This window comes from Mirounga angustirostris, unplaced genomic scaffold (assembly GCF_029215605.1).
Source record: "Mirounga angustirostris isolate CCGP_5_RB_7025 unplaced genomic scaffold, mMirAng1.0.hap1 SCAF_4, whole genome shotgun sequence".
Taxonomy (NCBI): domain Eukaryota; kingdom Metazoa; phylum Chordata; class Mammalia; order Carnivora; family Phocidae; genus Mirounga; species Mirounga angustirostris.
Window position 1 is genome coordinate 80,150,776 of NW_026991712.1, and position 23,757 is coordinate 80,174,532.

Consider the following 23,757-nt stretch of genomic DNA (forward strand, 5'->3'; position numbering starts at 1 on the left):
TAGTTAGTTGCATAAACTTGCCTCAAATTTTAAGAGATTATGCTATATTTCATCTGTATTTTCAAATTAAAGGTGTTTTCTGTCAAGTAAATTATTATTCTGTATTTAACCATTGTTTTACCATGTTACCTTTTCCTTTCATGTATATATTTTCTGGGAGCAATGTTTCATAATTAGAAAATGTTTTAATTTTTTATTTTCAGTAGACATAGTCTAATTCTGTGTAATACATAAGCTTGCAAATAGTTTTATGCTTCATTTTTATCTTATTAAGTAATCCATAGTAAAGAAGGATATTGTGGTTAACTTTAAACTAGCAGTCTGACTGCAAAATGAAAGACAAGGAAGGCCGGGTTGATGAATAATTAAACTGACAGAGTAGAACATAATTTTCAGCAGTGCTTTGAATCTAGGATCCTGCTTCCTATAATGGCCAACATATATGAAAGAAATAAGAAGATAAAAAAAACAAAAAACAAAAAACAGAGAGGATGCCTTTTGCAAAAGTGGTTATTGCCTTACAGAACCCAATAAACATTTTCTTAAAGTTTTGGTAATTTTCAAGATACGAAAGTTTTTTAATTAAATTAAATTAAATTTTTTTTTGTATTTGAATTGCTGTAACATTTTCCTAAGAAAATTTACATATTTTATTACTCATCACAAACTTTCTTAATGGCCTGGTCATATATTATAGTATGTCATTTACAGAAAGGACAAATATTATATAGGTAAGTTTGTAAAGAGATATTTTTACTAGTCTCTGCTTCACAGAATAGAGTATTGTTATGCATAATAAGAGATAATTATTGGTGAATTTAGAAAAATAAAAGTTTTAGTTCTTGAATAAAAACTGAGCCTTATTGGAAAGAAATCTCACTGGAGGCAGTGGCTATGGGCTGACCCCCTTCACCCCTTCACTGATGGCGAGGCAAGCAAAGCCCTGTTCAAAAGGGTTGGGACCAAGATTTGAATAACAAGTGATTCAAACAGGGCAAAACATCCTTCTCATAGCAACTAAGTTACTTTACTTAGAGCCAAAGCATGGGTTGGAGACAAAGCTTTCAGACATATGGTGGAAAAACTAAGCTTGGCTAGCTAATCAGAAGGCAGAATCAAAACTAAAATGAGATAAATAAAAGGACCCAAATGGAACATGAACAAAGAAGGAGGTTGTTGGAAATTGACTACTGCAGTAGGTACAGAAATGTCTACAGGTTATCTGGATAATGGGATGGACTGTTAGGGTGGTTTATTTTCTGGATCAACTTATAAAGTTCTTCTGGTTAACTCAAGATTCTTAGCTAGGACCTAGGCTGTTTAGTTGTCTAGTACACCCTACTCTTAGAGCTCTGTGCTGACATAGTGACACTGTTCAATTTACTCATGCATGCAACTAACAATGAAAAACCCAGTGACCAAAAGGAATTCACTAGATTCTATTATATAATGATGAGTGATGACTGTATTTTTTATTATGATAATAAAACAAAATAATAATAACAGCCAACATTTATGAAATGTTTAATTTGTTGCAGAAACTGTGCTAAGAATACATTACACATTATCTCCTTTAATTTTCCTAACACTTTTATGAGATTGTTTTTACTGTTATCACTAACCAATATGAAGATGTTATTTAGGTTTATGAATTTTAAATAAGCTACTCAAGGTCATAGAGCTGATAGTGGGAGGCTCAACTTTTGACCCAAGTCTTATGACTTTAACACCATGAGTGGTATTAAGAATTTCTTCTTTATAGATGTTGATAATGACCATCATTAGGCAAGTTATTGCCATAATGCTGCCCCATAGTAGGCAGAATGAATGAATAAGTGGAATGAATGAAGAACCATTAAAGTTGTTTTTCCTTCTCTGGATAAATAATTTATATTACCTCTGCTGTTTCCTCACCAAATACTTTAAAAAAGCTTTAGGAATAGTTATTTGCTGTCAGATATGTATTAATTGTGACATGAGGGGAGTATGCATGGGCATTTGAGGACTCAGGATAAATTCTAGCAGTGTGAAATGGAGAGCAAGTATGGAGAGAAAGAGCTAAGGAGAAGCCCAGGGACCACCATCAAGACAGCGCCATCTGTGGCAGATCGTGACTGATAGGAAAATCCCCTTCCTTGGTCTGTCTATAGAGGAAAACTCAAAATTATTTCAGAAGAAACTAAGCTTGAGTTTGCGGATGTTCAATGTGGATAGGAAACTCAGGTCGTTATATTTATAATGAAGGAAATGTCACTATAACGACTGAAAGATGTGGGAACATCTGTGGACAAAAGTATTTACTACTTATTCACTATCTTCCCTCAGGGCACAGTGTCAAAGTTTTCATAGGCTAGAACACATAAATCAGGTATTTTCTTATGTGTAGTTTTAAAAATGTATTGTGTGGGCATATATTAAACTTTTCAGAATTACATTGATGAGATAATGCTTAAAATTCTATTTATCATCTAAATCCAATGGTTTAATTAAGCTTTGATAAATTTTAATTAAATATAATCCCAAGGAAAGCTTACAAAACAGCCCAGAATGCTTGTTTCTAGTATGTAGTGCATGCAATAAATCCACATATAAACATCCATATAGCTTATTAATATTTAGGTCTCCTGTTCTAGCTTCCAGCTATCTTTTAATCAAATGTGGTGTTTCAAATATATCAAATAAAATTAGAACTCTATTAAATGTTACTGATAATTGCGTAAACTATAAAACTTCCACACTGGAACATAACAGTTTATTCTTAGACTTTTGAAATTGGAGAAACTGTATTTCTTGTCTTCTTAGAGCTTTGTTAATAAACTATAAGGCGCACCTCAGAAATATTGTGGATTCAGTTCCAAACTATCACAATAAACAAATATCACAATACAGTTAAACAAAGTTTTTACTTTCCCAGTGCATTTAAAATTATGTTTATACCATACTGCAGTCTGGTAAGTGTGCAATACTATTATGTCTAAAAAACAATGTGTACACTTTAATTAAAAAATACTCTATTGCTAAAAATTGCTAACTATCCTCTGAGCTCATGGAGTCGTAACTTTTTTGCTGGTGGAGGGACCTGCCTCCATATTGAGGGCTGCTAACTGATCAGGGTGGTGTTTGCTGAGGGTTGAGGAGGCTGTGATGATTTCTTTTATTTCAATTTTCTTTTTTCAATGTATTTATTTTCTTTCATTAAGAGATACGTGTTTTTTGGGGGGTGCCTGGGTGGCCTAGTTGGTTAAGCCCCAACTCTTTGTTTTGTCAGGTCATGATCTCAGGGTCATGGGACCAAGCCCCACATAGGGCTATGCACTCAGCGTAGTCTGCTCCGGATTATCTCGCTCCCTCTACCCTTACCACTCATGCTCTCTCTTTCTCTCTCAAATAAATAGATAAATCTTTAAAAAAGAGAGAGATAAATTTTTTTATGCTTGAAATTTAATTCTAGTTAATTAACACACAGTGTTATATTAGTTTCAGGTGTACAGTATAGTGATTCAACACTTCCATATATCAGCCTGTGCTCATCACAACCTTAATCTTCATCACCCATCCCCCTGCCTCCCTCTCCTGTAGTAACCATCAGTTTGTTTTCTACAATTAAGAGTCTGTTTCTTGGTTTCTTGGTTTCTCTCACACTTTTCCCTTTGCTCGTTTGTTTTGTTTCTTAAATTCCACATACGGGTAAAATCATATGGTATTTGTCTTTTACTGACTTATTTCACTTAGCAGTATAATCTTTACCTCCAACCATGTCATTGCAATTGGAAAGATTTAATTCTTTATTCCACTGTGTGGATTACTTCTTTATTCATTCATCAATTGATGGACACTTAGGCTGCTTCTGTATCTTGACTGTTGTAAATAGTGCTCCTATAAACATAGGGGTGCATGTATCTCTTTGAATTAATATTTTTGTATTCTTTGGGTAAATATCCAGTAGTGTGATTACTAGATCTGTAGAGTAATTCTATTTTTAACTTTTTGTGGAATCTCCATACTGTTTCCCACAGTGGTTGCACCACTTTGCATTGCCACCAACTGCATGAGTGTTCCTTTTCTTCCACATCTCGCCAACACCTGTTGTTTTTTGTGGTGTTGAATTTAGACATCCTAACAGGTTGAGATAGAGATATCTCATTGTACTTTTGATCTGCATTTCCCTGATGGTAAGTGTTGATGAAATCTTTTCATGTGTCTGTTGGCCATCTGGATGTCTTCTTTAGAGAAATGTCTGTGCATGTCTTCTGCCCATTTTTTATTTTTTTTGTTTCAAGTTTTTATTTAAATTCTAGTTAATTAAAATACAGTGTACTATTGGTTTCATGAGTAGAATTTAGTGATTCATCACTTACATATAACACCCAGGGTTCATCACAAGTACTCTTCTTAATACCCACCATCCACCTCCCTTCCAGCAACCCTCAGTTTGTTCTCTACAACTAATAGTCTCTCATGGTTTGCCTCCCTTTTTTTCCTTTTTTTTTCTTCCTTTCCCTATGTTCATCTGTTTTTTTTCTTAAATTACACATATGAGTGAAATCATATGATATTTGTCTTTCTCTGACTAACTTATTTCATTTAGCATAAAAGACTAACTCCATCCATGGCACTGCAAATGGCAAGATATTCTTTTTGATGGCTGCATAACATTCCATTATATGTAAATACTATATATCATATATATAAAATCTCACCTCTCCTTTATCCATTCATTAGTTGATTGACATTTGGACTCTCCATAATTTGGTTATTGTTGATAATGTTGCTATAAAGATCAGGGTGCCTGTGCCCCTTCAAATCAGTATGTTTGTATCCTTTGGGTAAATACCTAGTAGTGCAGTTATTGGGTGGTAAGGTAGTTCTATTTTTAACTTTTTGAGGAACCTCTATACTATTTTCCAGAGTGCACCAGTTTGCATCCCCACCAACAGTGTAAGAGGGTTCCCCTTTCTCCCCATCCCCACCAACCCCTATTGTTTCCTGTGTTATTAATTTTAGCCATTCTGACTGGTGTAAGGTGATATCTCATTGAGGTTTTGGTTTGTATTTCCCTGGTGATGAGTGATGTTGAGTATCTATTCATGTGTCTGTAACCATTTGTATGTCTTCTTTGGAAAACGTCAGTTCATATCTTCTGCCCATTTCTTAACTGGATTATTTGCTTTGTAAGTGTTGTGTTTGATAAGTTCTTTACATATTTTGGATACTAACCCTTTATCAGATATGTTATTTGCAAATAACTTTTCCCATTCTGTAGGTTGCCTATTAGTTTTGTTGACTGTTTTCTTTGTTGGGCAAAAGCTTTTTATATTGATGAAGTCCCAATAGTTCATTTTTGTTTTTGTTTCCCTTGCCTATGGTGACATGTCTAGTAAGAAGTTGCTATGGCCAAACAGACACATGAAAAAGTGCTCAACATCACTCGGCATCAGGGAAATCCAAATCAAAACCTCAATGAGATACCACCTCACACAAGTCAGAATGCCTAAAATTAACAAGTCAGGAAATGACAGATGTTGGCAAGGATGTGGAGAAAGGGGAACCCTCCTACACTGTTGGTGAGAATGCAAGCTGGTGCAGCCACTCTGGAAAACAATATGGAGGTTCCTCAAAACATTGAAAATAGAGCTACCATACGATCCAGCAATTGCACTACTGGGTATTTACCCCAAAGATACAAATGTAGGGATCCGAAGGGGTACGTGCACTCCAATGTTTATAGCATCAATGTCCATAGTACCCAAACTATGGAAAGAGCCAAGATGTCCATCAACAGATGAATGAAAAAGAAGATGTGGTACACACACACACACATACACACAATGGAATATTAGGCAGCCATCAAAAAAAATGAAATCTTACCATTTGCAATGACGTGGATGGAACTAGAGGGTATTATGCTAAGCGAAATAACTCAATCAGAGAAAGACAATTATCATATGATCTCACGGATATGAGGAATTCTTAATCTCAGGAAACAAACTGAGGGTTGCTGGAGTGGTGGGGGGTGGGAAGGATGAGGTGGCTGGGTGATAGACATTGGGGAGGGTATGTGCTATGGTGAGCACTGTGAATAGTGTAAGACTGATGAATCACAGACCTACACCTCTGAAATAAATAATACAATATATGTTAAAGAAAAAAAAAGAAGATAGTAGGAAGGGAAAAATGAAGGGGGGGAATCAGAGGGGGAGATGAACCATGAGAGACTATGGATTCTGAGAAACAAGCTGAGGGTTTTAGAGGGGAGGAGTGTGTGGGGGAATGGTTTAGCCTGGTGATGGGTATTAAGGAGGGCACGTACTGCATGGAGCACTGGGTGTTATATGCAAACAATGAATCATGGAACACTACATCAAAAACTAATGATGTAATGTATGGTGATTAACATAACATAATAAAATAAAATAAAATAAAAAAAGAAGTTGCTATGGCCAATATCAAAGAGGTTGATGCCTGTATGCTCCTTTAGGATTTTGATGGTTTCCTGTTTCACATTTAGGTCTTTCATCCATTTTGAATTTATTTTTGTGTATGGTGTAATAAAGTGGCCCAGTTTCATTCTTCTGCATGTTGCTGTCCAGTTTTTCCAACATCATTTGTTGAAGACTGTTTTTTTCCATTGGATATTCTTTCCTGCTTTGTCAAAGATTAGTGGACATATAGTTGTGGGTCCATTTCTGGGTTTTCTATTATGTTCCATTGAGTCATGTGTCTGTTTTTGTGCCAGTGCCATACTATCATGATGACTATAGCTTTGTAATATAGCTTGAGGTCCATAATTGGTATGCTGCCAGCTTTGCTTTTCTTTCCAAGATTGCTTTGGCTATTCTTCAAAAGAAAGCCGGAGTAGCAATGCTTATACCAGACCAAATAGATTTTATTTTTTTTTACTTTTTTAAAGATTTTATTTATTTATTTGAGAGAGGAGTGAGAGAGAGAGAGCACAAGCTGGGAAGGGAGAGGGAGAAACAGAGTCCCCACTGAGCAGGGAGCCCAACATGGGGCTCGAGCCCAGGACCTTGGGATTATGACCCGAGCCAAAGGTACACATTTAACCAACTGAGCCACCCAGGTGCCCCCATACCAAATAGATTTAAACCAGACTGTAACAGGAGATGATGAAGGGCACTATATCATACTGAAGGGATTGGATAACAAGATCTAGCAATTGTAAATATTTATGCACCCAACTTGGCAGCCCCCAAATATATAAATCATTTCATAACAAACATAAATTAACTCATTGAGAATAATACAATAATAATAGGGGACTTTAACACTTCACCTACAACAATGGACAGATCATCTAAGCTGAAAATCAACAAGGAAACAATGGCTTTGAATGACACACTGGACCAGACAGTCTTAACAGATATATTCAGAACATTTCATCCTAAAGCAGCACAATACACATTCTTTTCAAGTGCACATGGGACATTCTCCACAATAGATCACTACAGGGTCACAAATCAGGCCTCAAAAAGTACAAAAAAATTGAGATCATAGCTTGCATATTTTCAGACCACAATACTATGAAAATTGAAGTTAAACACAAGAAAAAATTTGGAAAGACCACAAATACATGAAGGTTAAAGAACATCCTACTAAAGGATGAATGCTTAACCAGGAAATTAAAGAAACAAAGAAATACATGGAAACAAATGAAAATGAAACCACGAGAGTCCAGAACTTTTGGGATGCAGTTAAAAGCAGTCACCTCAAAACCAAGGGAAGTCTCAAATATACAATTTAACCTTACACCTAAAGGAGCTAGAAAAGGAACAGTAAATAAAGACTAAAGCCAGCAGAAGAAGGGAAATAATAAAGATCAGAGCAGAAAAAAATGATATAGAAACAAACAAACTAAACAACAGTAGAACAAATCAGTGAAACTAGGGGCCGGTTCTTTGAAAGAATTAATGAAATTGATAACCCCCTTAGCCAGACTTACCAAAAAGAAAAGAGAAAGGACCCAAGTAAGTAAAATCATGAATTAAAGAGGAGAGATCACAACCAACACCACAGAAATGCCCATTTTTAAATTGGATTATTTGTTTTTTGGATCTTGAGTTGTATAAGTTCTTTATATATTTTGTATAATAACCCTTTATTAGATATGTCATTTGCAAATAACTTCTCCTATTCTGTAGGTTGCCCTTCAATTTTGTTGACTGTCTCCTTTGCTGTGGAGAAGTTTTTATCTTGATGGAGTCCCAATGGTTTATTTTTGCTTTTGTGCCCTTCCCTCAGGAGACATACCTAGTAAGAAGTTGCTACAGCCAATGTCAGAGAAATTACTGCCTGAGCTCTCTTCTAGGATTTTTATGGTTTCAGGTCTCATTTTATGTCTTTAATCAATTTTGAATTTATTTTTGTGTATGGTGTAAGAAAGTGGTTGAATTTCATTCTTTTGCATATAGCTGTCCAGTTTTCCCAATGCCATTTTTGTTGAAGAGACTGTCTTTTCTCTTTGGATATTCTTTCATGCTTTATCAAAGATTAATTGATCATATAGTCACTTCTGGGTTTTCTATTCTGTTCCACTGATCTATGTGTCTATTTTTGTGCCAGTACTATACTATTTGGATGACTACAGCTTTGTAATATACCCTTTGTAATATACCCTGGAATTGTGGTGCTCCAGCTTTGCTTTTCTTTTTCAAGATTGCTTTGGCTATTTGGGATCTTTTGTGGCTTCATACAAATTTTAGGATTGTTTGTTCTAGTTCTGTGAAAAATGCTTGTGGTATTTTGATAGGGATTGCATTAAATGTGTAGATTGCTTTGGGTAGTATAGACTTTTTTTTTCATTTTTTAAAAAATATTTTATTTATTTGAGAGAGAGATAATGAAAGAGAGCACAAGCAGGGTGCACGAAGAAGGAGAAGAAAGCTCCCTCTTGAGCAGAAAGCCTGATGTGGGGCTTGATCCCAGGACCCCAGAATCATGACCTGAGCCACCAAGGCACCCCTAGACATTTTAACAATACTGTTGGTTCAATCCATGAGCATGGAATTTCTTTCCATTTCTGTGTGTTATCTTCCTTTCTTTCATCAGTGTTGTATAGTTTTCAGAGTACAGGTCTTTCACCTCTTTGGTTAGATTTATTCCTAGGTATATTATTAGTTTTGGTGCAACTGTAATTAGTTTTATTTTCTTAATCTCTTTCTCTGCTTTATTATTGGCATACAGAAATGCAACAGATTTTTGTACATTGATTTTTGTATCCAGCAACTTTACTGAATTCATGTATCAGTTCTAGCAGTTTTTTGGTAGAGTCTTTAGGGATTTCTATATATAGTATCATGTCATCTGCAAATAGTGAAAATTTTACTTCTCCCTTACCTATTTGGATGCCTTTTATTCCTTTCTCTTGTCTGATTGCTGTGGCTAGGACTTCCAGTACTATGTTGAATAAAAGTTGTGAGAGTGGACATCCTTGTTTTGTTCGTAACCTTAGGGAAAAACTCAGTTTTTCCCATTGAGGATGATTGTTAGCTGTGGGCTTTTCATATAAGGCCTTTATTATGTTGAAGTATGTTCCTTCTAAATGCACTTTGTTGAGGGTTTTTATCATGAATGGATGTTGTATTTTGTCAAATGCTTTTTCTGTGTCTGTTGAAATGATATGTGGTTCTTATCTTTTCTCTTCTTTTTGTAATATATACTGATGATTGATTTGAAAATATTAAACCACCTTTGCAACCCAGGAATAAATCCCACTTGATTGTGCTGAATGATTTTTTAATGTATTGTTGAATTCAGTTTGCTGGTATTTTGTTGAGGATTTTTGCATCTATTTCATCAGGAATATTGGCCTATAGTTCTCTTTTTTAGTGGTGTCTTTGTCTGGTTGTGGTGTCAGGGTAATGTTGGCCTCATAGAATGAATTTGGAAATTTTCACCAAATTTAGAAGACTATCCTATGTCTGTTGCTTATGTCCTGCTGTTGTATCTGAGTCACTTTTCCTTTCAGTGCATTTGTCTGCACTGACTTTCTCTGTTGTGGTCTGTGTTTGCTCTCTGTGGTGTTAGTGGGACCTAAGCAGGCTAGCTCTGAGAGGGCATGCCCACCAGGGAACTAGGGAGCAGAGTGGTGATATTAACAAAATTTGCATTGGGCCACTAGTCCTATGTCAGATTTCCCGAAGTAGTGTAGCTGCTGGGGGCTGTGCACTGGAGTAACCGGAGGTCTGAGGCTGGGTGCGATGCAGCAGCTGGGCACTGAATGGCAGTTGCGTAGGTTGTATGGTGGCAGCTGTGCACCCAGAGGCTGAGCAGGGTGCAAGCACTAACAAATTTGCCCTACTCCAGGGCCAGTCTAACAGGTTTGGAGTGGGTGAGTCCTCAGGAGAATTTGTGTGCTTGGCTCACTGCTAGCATGTTAGGTAACAAGTGTCTGCACAGCGCCACCTCTTTCAGGAGGCTCTGTGTTTATGCTGGGGGCAGGGGAGAAAAGTCACTCCTGCCAGCTCCCTCATTTTCAGAGAAGTTTCCCAACATGCTCTGAAATCAGCATGAGGAGATCTATCTTCCATTTGCTCCTGGTGTTGTGTAAACTGCCATTTTTATGTTACCTCTCAGCACAGGCTGATGTCTCTTTAAGGGTGGATACCCAGAGATCACTCACCCTCCAGGCTCACCCAGTGCTGAGTCAACTGACTTTTAAAGCTCCAGGCTCCAAGTCCCACTGCTTTTATAAACTCATGGAATTCAGCCCTTCCGGTTTTTAAAGCCAAATGTTATGATATTATTCTTCCTTGTGTGAACTCCCTGGTGCAAGGGACCATTTCTCTGCCCTCTTTGTGCATGCAGCTCCTTCCCTCCTGTGATCAGCCTCCCTCTGCCTCTCTGACCTTCCTTTCTAAACTTTCAGATGCAGTTTCTTCTCTATATTTAGTTGTGGAGATTGGTCTTCCAGTCTTCGGATTGCTCTTCATTTTAACGACTTTCATGTGAGTGATATCTAGTTGTAAACATGGGGCCAGGTGAGCTCAGGGTCCTCCTACTCCACATCTTTTCAAGCTCCCAAGAGATGTCACAATTTCTTATAAGAAGATGGTAAAGAAGTTTGCCATATCAATTGACTCGTCCTTTCACAAATGCTTTCTTTGTAGCACATGATGCTGCCTGATAGCATTTTACCCACGTAGCATTTCTTTCAAATTGGAGTCAGTCCCCTCAAACCCTGCTGTTGCTTTATCAACTAAGTTTATGTAATATAAATCCTTTCTTGTCATTTCAACAATCTTCACAGTTAGCATGTTCACTGGGAGTAGATTCCACCTCAAAAAACTATTTTGTTTATCCATAAGAAGTAACTCCTCATCCATTAAAGTTTTGTCAGGAGATTGCAGCAATTCAGTCACACCTTCAGAATCCACTTTTAATTTTAGTTCTCTTGCTATTTCCACCATATCTGCAGTTACTGAAGTCTTGAACCTTAAATTTGTAAAAAATTCAATATTTGCAAAGTACAATAAAGTGAAGCACAATAAAATGAGGTATGCCTATACTTCACAAAAATGCATCCATTTCAATGTTTCTATTTAATTCTAGTCTTAATTGTTGTTTTTCTATCATTCTTCCAGGGACCCTTTGTACCAGTCATAGTATTGTGGTCATGATAGGTGCTCAGGGAATTCCAGAATCAAAGAATTTAATAATGACATGAAGTGTTACCTAGTTCAATGACCCACACAATATATGAAGCCCAGTTAAGTAAGTTTGACCTAAATTGAACACTAATAATGTGCCTCCCAACAAAATAATATCATCAACTTATCTAACACACCATCTTTACTAGGCACATAAAACTGGCAAACTAACTTGATTATTTTCTTTCTTGCTTTACAAGTATAGAAAGATTATAGTTTTAGTCTCTTGTTGATAATAGCTGAAACAACAGTTTGAATGAGCTGATAGTTATTAAAAATCTAAAAAATTCAGAGGGATAGGACAAATTACTGAGAAAGTGTGTTAGGTTCCGAATGTTTGTGCCTTGCTCCCCCAATTCATATTTTGAAGATCTAATCTCCAATATTTATAAATGGAGCCATTGGGAATTCATTAGGTTTAGTAAAATCATGAAGGTGGAACCTCTATGATGGGGTTAGTGTCCTTATAAGAAGAGAAGAAGCGAGAATTCTCTCTCTCTCTCTAAACAAGCAGAAAAAAGAGGTCACTGAGCACACAGAAAGATGGTGGCTACTTACATTCCAGGTGAAGAGGCTTCTGAATTAATTCTACCTTGTTGTCACCTTAATCTTGGTCTTCTCAAGTTCCAGAACTATGAGAAATAAATGTTTGTTGTTTAAGCCACCCAGTCCATTTTACTCTGTTGTAGCAGGTCAAACTGACAGAGACACAACCTGAACTAAGACACGAAGATAAGCTCAGAGTGCTAAATTTGATTTAAAATAGGAGACAAACACTTGAATCATAAGTTGAACAGAAACTGAAAGTAAATGGAAATAGGCTACAAAAAGGAGAATTCTGAGAAATAAATGAAGTAACTTATTCAAATAGACCTCAAAGTGGCTGAGTAGTTCACATTGAGATAACGGTAAATAATTTGACTGGATTCAAAGATGTCTTAAAAAACAGAAAAATCATGTACTAAATCACTAAATGGAGTGGTCAAGTGAAAAATTTGATGTTTTCACATGGACCAGTGGCCAAACTTGGATTTTTTTTTTTTTTAAGTAGAAGCTATGGTGATATGTATTTCATGATATTTTTGGTCTGAAATTTTTGCTTAAAAAAGTAGATATATACTGTATATAGATATATATTCAAATAATTATTTTTAGGATTATATATAACTCACTTTCTGAAAAAAATCTAGGGTGATTTAGAAAGATATGAAATAAGGATAAATATGAATCCTTTAGAAGCAAGTAAAATATACAAATGCATAATCTCAGTTAATTTTTCTTAAATTGCATTCACTGTGTTGGTAATAACTGATGAAATTTTATAGATTTTTTATGGGAAACATGTTCACTACCTATCTTCCAATTCATTAATTTTCTCTCCTGCTTTGTTCATTCTGCTCTGAAATCCATCCTTTCAGTCCCTCATTCTTCATGTTGTAATCTGTCTTTTATAACATGTTAATCACAGCTCTTTCTAAATTTTTTCTCAATATCTCTGATAACTATGACATATTTATTATTTTCTTTGCATTTTATCTCACTTTTCTTATTCTTTTTAGTGGAAGCACTTTGCTGCAAGCTATTCCTACAGAGCAAGAGGCACAAGTTCTTCTTCACTAGCACTCTCCAGAGCACATCCTGGTTTGGTGTTGGCTATTATGCAGATATTAGTTGAAATTTTAATATTCTTTCATCTTTAAAATTCAGATTTTTAGAAGGACAGCTATCTTTAGTTACTTTGAAACATTTTCATTGCTTTAAAATACTTCCAATACCAGAATAATTCCAGATCAACAAACACAGCTTGTATATAATATTTTCATGTGATAAAGTCCTATACTAACTGTATGAAAAGGTAATCTATGGCTTCACCTTCATGAATGGAATTAGTGCCTTATAAAGGAGACCCTAGAGAGCTCCCTTGTTCCTTCTGCCTTTAAGGACACAGTAAGAAGACAACCAACTATAAACTAGGAAGCAGCCTCTCACCAGATACCCAGTCTGTGAGTTAGTTCATACCTTGATCTTGGACTTTCCAGACTCCAGAACTGTGAGAAATAAATTTCCATTGTTTATTAGCCACTCAGTCTATAGTATTCTATTATAGCAGCCCAAGATGACAAAGACAGATGCTAACATTTTTTTAATGTTTTAATCTATTCTGTTTTTTTATTATTATGTTATGTTAATCACCATACATTACATCATTAGTTTTTGATGTAGTGCTCCATGATTCATTATTTGCATATAACACGAGTGCTCCATGCAGAACTTGCCCTTTTAATACCCATCACCAGGCTAACCCATCCTTCCACCCCCTGCCCCTCTAGAACCCTCAGTTTGTTTTTCAGAGTCCATTGTCTCTCATGGTTCTTCTCCCCCTCCAATTTGCCCCCCTTCATTCTTCCCCTCCTGCTATCTTCTTCTTCCCCTCCTCCTCCTCCTCCTCCTCCTCTCCCTTCTTCTTCTTCTTCTTCTTCTTCTTCTTCTTCTTCTTCTTCTTCTTCTTCTTCTTCTTCTTCTTCTTCTTTATTGACATATAATGTATTATTTGTTTCAGAGGTACAGATCTGTGATTCAACAGTCTTGCACAATTCACAGCGCTCACCATAGCACATCCCCTCCCCAATGTCTATCACCCAGCTGCCCCATCCCTCCCAACCCCCACCAGTCAAGCAAACCTCAGTTTGTTTCCTGAGATTAAGAATTCCTCATGTCAGTGAGGTCATATGATACATGTCTTCCTCTGATTGACTTATTTCTCTCAGCATAACACTCTCCAGTTCCATCCACATTGTTGCAAATGGCAAGATCTCATTCCTTTTGATGGCTGCATAATATTCCATTGTGTGTGTATATATGTATATGTATATATATATATATATATATATATATATATATATATATATATATATATCACAACTTCTTTATCCATTCATCTGTCGATGGACATCTTGGCTCTTTCCACAGTTTGGCTATTCAGGACATTGCTGCAATAAAAATCAGGGTGCATGTACCCCTTTGGATCCCTACATTTGTATCTTTGGGGTAAACACCCACTAGTGCAATTGCTGGATCGTATGTTAGCTCTATTTCCACCGTTTGAAGAACCTCCATACTGTTTTCTGGAGTGGCTGCACCAGCTTGCATTCCCACCAACAGTATAGGAGGGTTCTCCTTTCTCTGCATCCCCCCCCAACATCTGTCATTTCCTGACTTGTTAATTTTAGCTATTTTGACTGGTGTGAGGTGGCATCTCATTGAGGTTTTGATTTGGATTTCCCTGATGCCGAGCGATGTTGAGGACTTTTCCATGTGTCTGTTGGACATTTCAACGTCTTCTTTGGAAAAACGTTTCTTCATGTCTTCTGCCCATTACTTGATTGGATCATTTGTTCTTTGGGTGTTGAGTTTCATAAGTTCTTTATAGATTTTGGATACTAGCCCTTTATCTGATATGTCATTTGCAAATATCTTCTCCCATTCTGTCGGTTGTCTTTTGGTTTTGTTGACTGTTTCTTTTGCTGTGCAAAAGCTTTTTATCTTGATGAAGTCCCAATAGTTCATTTTTGCCCTTGCTTCCCTTGCCTTTGGCGATGTTTCTAGGAAGAAGTTGCTGCGGCTGAGGTCGAAGAGGTGGCTGCCTGTGTTCTCCTGTAGCATTTTGATGGACCCCTGTCTCACATTTAGGTCTTTCAACCATTTGGAGTCTATTTTTGTGTGTGGTGTAAGGAAATGGTCCAGTTTCATTCTTCTGAATGTGGCTGTCCAATTTTCCCAACACCATTTGTTGAAGACACTTTTTTCCACTGGACATTCTTTCCTGCTTTGTTGAAGATTAGTTGACCATGGAGTTGAGGGTCCATTTCTGGGCTCTCTATTCTCTTCCATTGATCTATGTGCCTGTTTTTGTGCCAGTACCATACAGTCTTGATGATGACAGCATTGTAATAGAGCTCGAAGTCTGGAATTGTGATGCCACCAGCATTGCTTTTCTTTTTCAACATTCCTCTGGCTATTCGGGGTCTTTTCTGGTTCTATACAAATTTTAGGATTATTTGTTCCATTTCTTTGAAAAAAGTGGGTGGTATTTTGATGGGGATTTCACTGAATGTGTAGATTGCTCTAGGTAGCATGGACACCTTCATAATATTTGTTCTTCCATTCCATGAGCATGCAAAGATTTTCCATTTCTTTGTGTCTTCCTCAATTTCTTTCATGAGTATTTTATACTTTTCTGAGTACAGATTCTTTGCCTCTTTGGTTAGATTTGTTCCTAGGTATCTTATGTTTTTGGGTGCAATTGTAAATGGGATCAACTCCTTAATTTCTCTTTCTTCTGTCTTGTTGTTGGTGTATAGAAATGCCATTGATTTCTGTACATTGATTTTATATCCTGCCACCTGACTGAATTCCTGTATGAGTTCTAGCAGATTTGGGGTGGAGTCTTTTCGGTTTTCCACATAAAGTATCGTATCATCTGCAAAGAATGAGAGTTTGACTTCTTCTTTGCCAATTTGGATGCCTTTTATTTCTTTTTGTAGTCTGATTGCTGTGGCTAGGACTTCTAATACTATGTTGAATAGCAGTGGTGATAGTGGACATCCCTGCCACGTTCCTGACCTTAGGGGGAAAGCTCTCAGGTTTTCCCCATTGAGAATGATATTCACTGTGGGTTTTTCATAGATGGCTTTTATGATATTGAGGTATGTAGCCTCTATCACTATACTCTGAAGAGATTTGATCAAGAAAGGATGCTGTACTTCATCAAATGCTTTTTCTGCATCTATTGAGAGGAACATATGGTTCTTGTTCTTTCTTTTATGAATGTATTTTATCACATTGATTGATTTGCAGATGTTGAACCAACCTTGCAGCCCAGGTATAATCCCACTTGGTTGTGGTGAATACTCCTTTTAATGTACTGTTGGATCCTATTGGATAGTATTTTGGTGAAAATTTTTGCATCCATGTTCATCAAGGATATTGGTCTGTAATTCTCCTTTTTGATGGTGTCTTTGTCTGGTTTGGGGATCAAGGTAATGGTGGCCTCAGAAAACGAGTTTGGAAGTTTCCTTCCATTTCTATTTTTTGGAACAGTTTCAGAAGAATAGGTATTAATTCTTCTTTAAATGTTTGGTAGAATTCCCCTGGGAAGCCTCCTGGCCCTGGGCTTTTGTTTGTTGGGAGATTTTTGATGACTGCTTCAATTTCCTTAGTGGTTATAGGTCTGTTCAGGTTTTCTATTTCTTCCTGGTTCAGTTTTGGTAGTTGATACATCTCTAGAACTGCAACCATTTCTTTCAGATTATCTAATTTGTTCGCATATAGTTGCTCATAGTATATTCTTATAATTGTTTGTATTTCTTTGGTGTTGGTTGTGATCTCTACTCTTTCATTCATAATTTTGTTTTTTGGGTCCTTTCTCTCTTTTCTTTTTTATAAGTCTGGCCAGGGGTTTATCAATCTTATTAATTCTTTCAAAGAACAAGCTCCTAGTTTCATGGATCTGTTCTACTGTTCTTTTGGTTTCTATTTCATTTATTTCTGCTCTGATCTTTATTATTTCTCTTCTCTTGCTGGGTTTAGGCTTTATTTGCTGTTCTTTCTCCAGCTCCTTTAGGTGTAGGGTTAGGTTGTGTATCTGAGACCTTTCTTGTTTCTTGAGAAAGGCTTGTATTGCTATATACTTTCCTCTTAGGACTGCCTTTGCTGTATCCCAAAGATTTTGAACAGTTGTGTTTTCATTTTCATTTGTTTCTATGAAGTTTTTTAATTCTTCTTTAATTTCCTGACTGACCCATTCACTCTTTAGTAGGATGCTCTTTAGCTTCCATGTATTTGAGTTCATTCTGACTTTCTCTTGTGATTGAGTTCTAGTTTCAAAGCATTGTGGTCTGAAAATATGCAGGGAATGATCCCAATCTTTTGGTACTGGTTGAGACCTGATTTGTGACCCAGATGTTATCTATTCTGGAGAATGTTCCATGGGCACTAGAGAAGAATGTGTATCCTGTTGCTTTTGGATGGAATGTCTGAATGTATCTGTGAAGTCCATTTGGTCCAGTGTGTCATTTAAAGTCTTTATTTCCTTGTTGATCTTTTGCTTAGATGATCTGTCTATTTCAATGAGGGGTGTGTTAAAGTCCCCCACTATTATTGTATTGTTGTCAATGTGTTTCTTTGCTAGTGTTATTAATTGGCTTATATAATTGGCTGCTTCCATGTTAGGGGCATAGATATTTATAATTGTTAAATCTTCTTCTGGATAGACACTTTAAATAGGATATAGTCTCCTACTCATCTCTTATTACAGTCTTTGGTTTAAATATAATTTGTCTGATATAAGAATTACTACTCCAGCTTTCTTTTGGTGTCCATTAGCATGGTAAATGGTTTTCCACCCCCTCACTTTCAATCTTGGAGTGTCTTTGGGTCTAAAATGAATTTCTTACAGACAGCATTTCGATGGGTCTTTTTTTTTTTCCAATCTGATAGCCTGGGTCTTTTGATTGGGACATTTAGCCTATTTACATTCAGGGTAACTATTGAAAGATATGAATTTAGTGCCATTGTATTGCCTGTAAGGTGACTGTTACTGTATATTGTCTTTGTTCCTTTCTGGTCTATGTTGCTTTTAGGCTCTCTCTTTGCTTAGAGGACCCCTTTCAATATTTCTTGTTGGCATGGTTTTGTGTTTGCAAATTCCTTTAGTTTTTCTTTGTCCTGGACACTTTTTATTTCTTCCTCTATTTTCAATGACAGCCTAGCTGGGCATAGTATTCTTGGCTGCATATTTTTCTCATTTAATGCTCTGAATATATCATGCCAGTCCTTTCTGGCCTGCCAGGCCTCAGTGGATAGGTCTGTTGCCAATCTAATATTTCTACCATTTTAGGATACATATCTCTTCTCCTGAGCTGCTTTCAGGATTTTCTCTTTGTCTCTGAGACTCGTAAGTGTTATTAGATGTCAGGGTGTTGACCTATTTTTACTGATTTTGAGAGGGGTTCTCTGTGCCTCCTGGATTTTGATGCCTGTTTCCTTCCCCAAATTAGGGAAGTTCTTTGCTATAATTTCCTCCAATATACCTTGTGACCCTCTCTCTCTTTCTTCTTTTTCTGGGATCCTAATTATTCTAATGTTGTTTCATCTTATGGTATTGCTTATCTCTCGAATTCTGCCCCTGTTGATCCAGTAGTTGTTTATCTCTCTTTTTCTCAGCTTCTTTATTTTCCATCATTTGGTCTTCTATATCACTAATTCTCTCTTCTGCCTCATTTATCCTAGCAGTTAGAGCCTCCATTTTTTTTTTTAAGATTTTATTTATTTATTTGACAGAGAGAGACACAGCAAGAGAGGGAATACAAGCAGGGGGAGTGGGAGAGGGAGAAGTAGACTCCCTGCTGAGCAGGGAGCCCAATGTGGGGCTCGATCCCAGAACCCTGGGATCATGACCTGAGCCGAAGGCAGACGCTTAATGACTGAGCCACCCAGGTGCCCTTCAAGTCAGTGTTTTACTTGGTAAACATGTCTGAGACCATGCATCCCTGGCTGCTAAGCACCATGGCGGACAGAGCTAGAAAGGTAACAGCTTTATTTTGAGCAGGGGGCAAAGACAAGGCAGCGCTTTACAGCTACATTGTAACTAGATCCTGAATTAGAGCCTCCATTTTTTATTGCACCTCATTAATAGCCTTTTTGATTTCGACTTGGTTAGATTTTAGTTCTTTTATTTCTCCAGAAAGGGTTTCTCTAATAACTTCCATGTTTTTTTCAAGCCCAGCTGGTATCTTTAAAATCATCATTCAGAACTCTAGTTCCAACATCATATTAATGTCCATACTGATTAGGTCCCTGGCATTTGGTACCACCTCTTGTTCTTTTTGTTGAGGTGATTTTTTCCATCTTGTCATTTTGTCCAGAGAATAGATGAATGAGAGAACAAAATGCTAACATGGTAACAACATCCTCAGAAAGTATACACTAAACAAATCAGGAAAGACCTTAAACTTGGGGAAAATAAAGGGAAAGAAAGAAAGAAAAAAGAAAGTGAAAAAATAAAAACAAACAAAAATAAAACAAAACAACAAAAAAGAAATGATCAAATATGATCAAGCTAGTGCATAGTTCCGTGCCGCACACTAGATTTGGGGCATATTTTGGTCTGTTAGAAGAATGTGCCTCCCAAAATTTTAAAGAAAGAAAAACTTATATATGTACAAAAATAAGGGTTGATATGATGAAGGGATGGAATATGACTGTAAAGGTGAAAATTATAAAAGATTTTATAAAAGGAATTGATAAGAAGTTGGTTGAAAAAAAGAAAGAGGATTAAAAAAAAAGGAGAGAATGTGATCAGGCAGGAGACTAGAACAAAGCCATACACTAGCGATTTAGGGTATATTTTGATCTTGTTGAAGAAACTATATCTCAAAATTTTAAAGGGAGAACAACTTATATATATATACAAAAATAAGGGTAACTACCATGACGGGATACAATATGACTCTACAAATGAAAAATAAAAAAGATTTTTTAAAAAAGGGATTGATGTTGGTTGAAAAAGGGGAAAAGAAAAATTCAAAAAAAAAAAAGAGAGAAAAGATATTTAAAAAAAATTAACTTTGAAAGACTAAAGAATCATGGAAAAAAGCCATGAATTCTATGTGCAGTATCCCCCTAGTGCTGAAGTTCTGCCATTCTCATTGATCAGTAAACTTGGTTGTGGCTGGCTGTTCTTGCTTTCTTCTGGGGGAGGTGCCTGTTTCCGTGGTTCCCAAATGTCTTTGCTGGAGGCAGAATTGCCCTGCCCTTGCCAGGTCAGGCTAAATAATCTGCTCAGGTTTGCTCTCGGGAGCTTTTGTTCCCTGCAAGCTCTCCGTACAGCTTTGGAGGACAAGAGTGAAAATGGCGGCCTCCCAATCTCTGCCCTGGAGGAGCCGAGAGCTCGGGGCTCCACTCCTCAGTGAGCCCCCAGATAAAAGCAGTCAATCACTCCTTTCTCCCCGGTCTTTGGCCCGTGTCACCTGGCCTGTGACCATGCGTTTCTCTCTGGCACCTGACCCCGTGTGGAGTCTCCAAACCCAGCAGATCCCTGTGGTGTGCTCTGGTGCCGCTCTTCCCAGGGGAGGAAGAGGAGTCTCCCTGGATCTGCTGCTTGTTGGGTCACTGCTGGAGGAGCAGTGGCCCGACAGTGCCGCAGATCACGGTTTTATGGCAACCCTGAGCTGAGAGCCCACTCCTCGGCTCTGTCTTTGCAGCTGGCTTCCTTGCTCTGATACCTGGGAGCTCTGCTACACTCAGGCACCCCCAGGCTTTCTGTGACCCCAAGGGTCCTGAGACCACACTTTCCCAACAAGGGTTTCACCCTGCCGCTTAGCCACTGAAGCAACGTCCCTCAGTGGAGCAGATTTCTAAAAGTTCCGATTTTGTGCTCCATGACTTCATCACTTGTCAGAAGCGGCCGACCGAGGCCCCCTCCCCTGCTGTCTAATCTCCCAAATATCACCTTGGATTCACTTCTCCGCACGTCCTACCTTCCAGAAAGTGGTCGCTTTTCAGTTCAGAGAGTTGTTGTTATTCTTTTCCTTGATCTCCTGTTGAGTTTGTAGATGTTCAGAATGGTTTGATCCCTATCCAGCTGAATTCCTGAAAGCAGATGAAATCCAGGTCTCCTACAACTCCGCCATCTTCCTCCACCCCCCCAGATGCTAACATTTTTAACAACAATGAAAAACTGTGCTTTCTTCTTGAAGAGGGCTGGCCCTTCACTGCGTAGTGTTTCTGGATTCTAGGACCTTAAGACCCCAACCTTGGAGTCTGTGCTCCAGTTAGTGAACTACTAGATACAAGAGTGTTTCTGAGGGAGGAAACCCTTTTCTGTGGAAGAAATGTATGCATACTAGTCAGAACAGACTTTGGAGTGCACTGTTCATGGCTTATTACAAGGCTGAGAAATGATGGAGCTCTGTGGAAAACTTCAGTTGTTCTGTCATTAATTTGGCTAGGATACTGGCCCAGTAACTGAATGCTTTAAAATAGGCCATGGGGACACTGAAATTATTCAGTAATTGTGAGACAAGTTCCTAAGGCATCCACATTGTGGAAACATTGCCTGATTTGTACTGTGCTGCCCACATATCTGGGAATCAAAAGTGTGGGTATGGTTGAAGACCATGATGGGCAGGTACAAAATTCTCCATTTCAGGTCCAGTCAAGTCAGACTCAGAAATGTACCCACAACTGAGCTGATTTAAGTCCAGGCTGATTTACTCCTCTTGCCACTCACACTGGACCCTTCTCTTGGAAGGTTTGAATTCTAACAGAAGACCCCCAAAGCTCTGATCTATTTTTCAGAGAATACAGAATGCAGCAAATGTTTTAGAGGAAATGTCTAGTCTTCATCTTTGTCTTTTCAGCTTTGAGAGATGGCCAAAATCTTTGTCAATTTCTTGTCCCCATCAGTGACTGCTTCCTGGAACAAATTAGTGCAAATCTGGATACTCAGCTGTGTAGTTGTGATCGATGTCAACAAATGTCCTCAGGGAAAATCAGGGCAAGACTGTGATCTCACATTGGCAACCTTGGTCTCATTGTAGATTCTTTGCCCTTTGGCATTTATTGTTTCAGCAGATCTTGGACATTTGCAAACATGTTTGTGTTTTATTCTACTTTTTCAGTTATTCTTGGCATAAGGGCATAAAGGTTGGTGTGCCAAAAGCTTCTCCTCCTACCACAGTGAAAGTCTTCTGTGTATATATATTTGTGATATTCTACATCATGAATTCATAATGACACTTATAATTCAAATTTAGGACTAGAGTGTTTTTACATAACCTCACTCACCTTCAGTTGACACATTTCTTTTCTCCCCTGTAGAAAAATCCCCTAAACTCATATATCAAAGAATGAAAACAAATATACTAATGCCACCACTAATAATATGATTACTGTAAAGACATTATTATTATTATTATTATTATTAATTATTATTATTTTGCAGTTCTATTTGTTCTTAACATTGATTCCATAAGGATTATGCAGCCAAATACTTCATCTCACTCTGGATAAGCTGAATTCAAAGTTAAATAAAGACAGGTATGGTGAGTGATTTAATAACCCTATCTGTTGCAACAGGAATTAGAATCTATTTAGAGAAATAGAATGAGAGTCTCCAATAAATCATTTGGGAATAATTGAATAATTGAATTCCTTATTTATAAAACTATGTTGAAAAAGGTTAAATAGACTACACATACACACACTAAATATACTAAATAAACTGCACATACACACACACAAAACACACATAGACATACACATTAAAGAAAAATGAATAAAGCAAAACAATAACATAAATACTTCAAAATAAACAAATTTGTCTTACAGCATTTCAAGTTAATTAGAAGCAATCAAATAAAAATAAGTTGAAAAGTGGGCAAATGTTATGATGAAGCAATTCAGAAAAAAATGGCTCTCAAATGGCTGATACTATAATAAAAAGTTGTTCAATTTCACTATATATAAGAATATTAAAATTGTAATGAGCTAACTTTTCCTTTCTATTGTTGACATAAATGAATGCTTTAACCATATTAAGTGTTGGTGATGGAGAAAATGGGTATTTTTTGCCTATAGTGTAAGTTGGTAAATCACTTTGAAGGGTAATTTAGAAGAATGTAGTAACAGTGAAACTGGGCATACTCTGTATCTCCACATTTATAATTCTAGTGTCTACCCCAGAGAAGCACTAAGGGCACATGAGTATAAGGAGCATGAATAGTAAAAAATTAACTAGTAAGCAAATGAATAAATAAAATGTGGTATGTTGATACAATGGGGAATTAAATGTATAGGAAACAAGAACAATATATAAATATACATATGCAGTTTTCTAAGGTTTTAATAGGTAAAATTATAGAATAAAAATACCCAAGGTAATACAGGTATAACTGATTGGTATTGATTTATTTGGTTTCTTGGACTTTATTTTTGCATCCTTCAATTAAACAGAAAGGTATTTGTATATACTTAGAAATATGATGCTACTTAAATATGTGGTTTTGGTATTAAAAATGTAAGTAAAAAT

General features: G+C 37.0%; 1 non-coding gene across 1 annotated transcript; it reads right to left on the reverse strand.

Annotated features, from left to right (window-relative positions):
• Window positions 1-19,196: 19,196 nt before the first annotated feature.
• On the reverse strand, window positions 19,197-19,327 carry LOC135364258 (small nucleolar RNA SNORA63). Its single transcript, XR_010411179.1, has one exon. It is a non-coding gene; the product is annotated as a small nucleolar RNA SNORA63 (small nucleolar RNA).
• Between the last annotated feature and the right edge of the window lie 4,430 nt (window positions 19,328-23,757).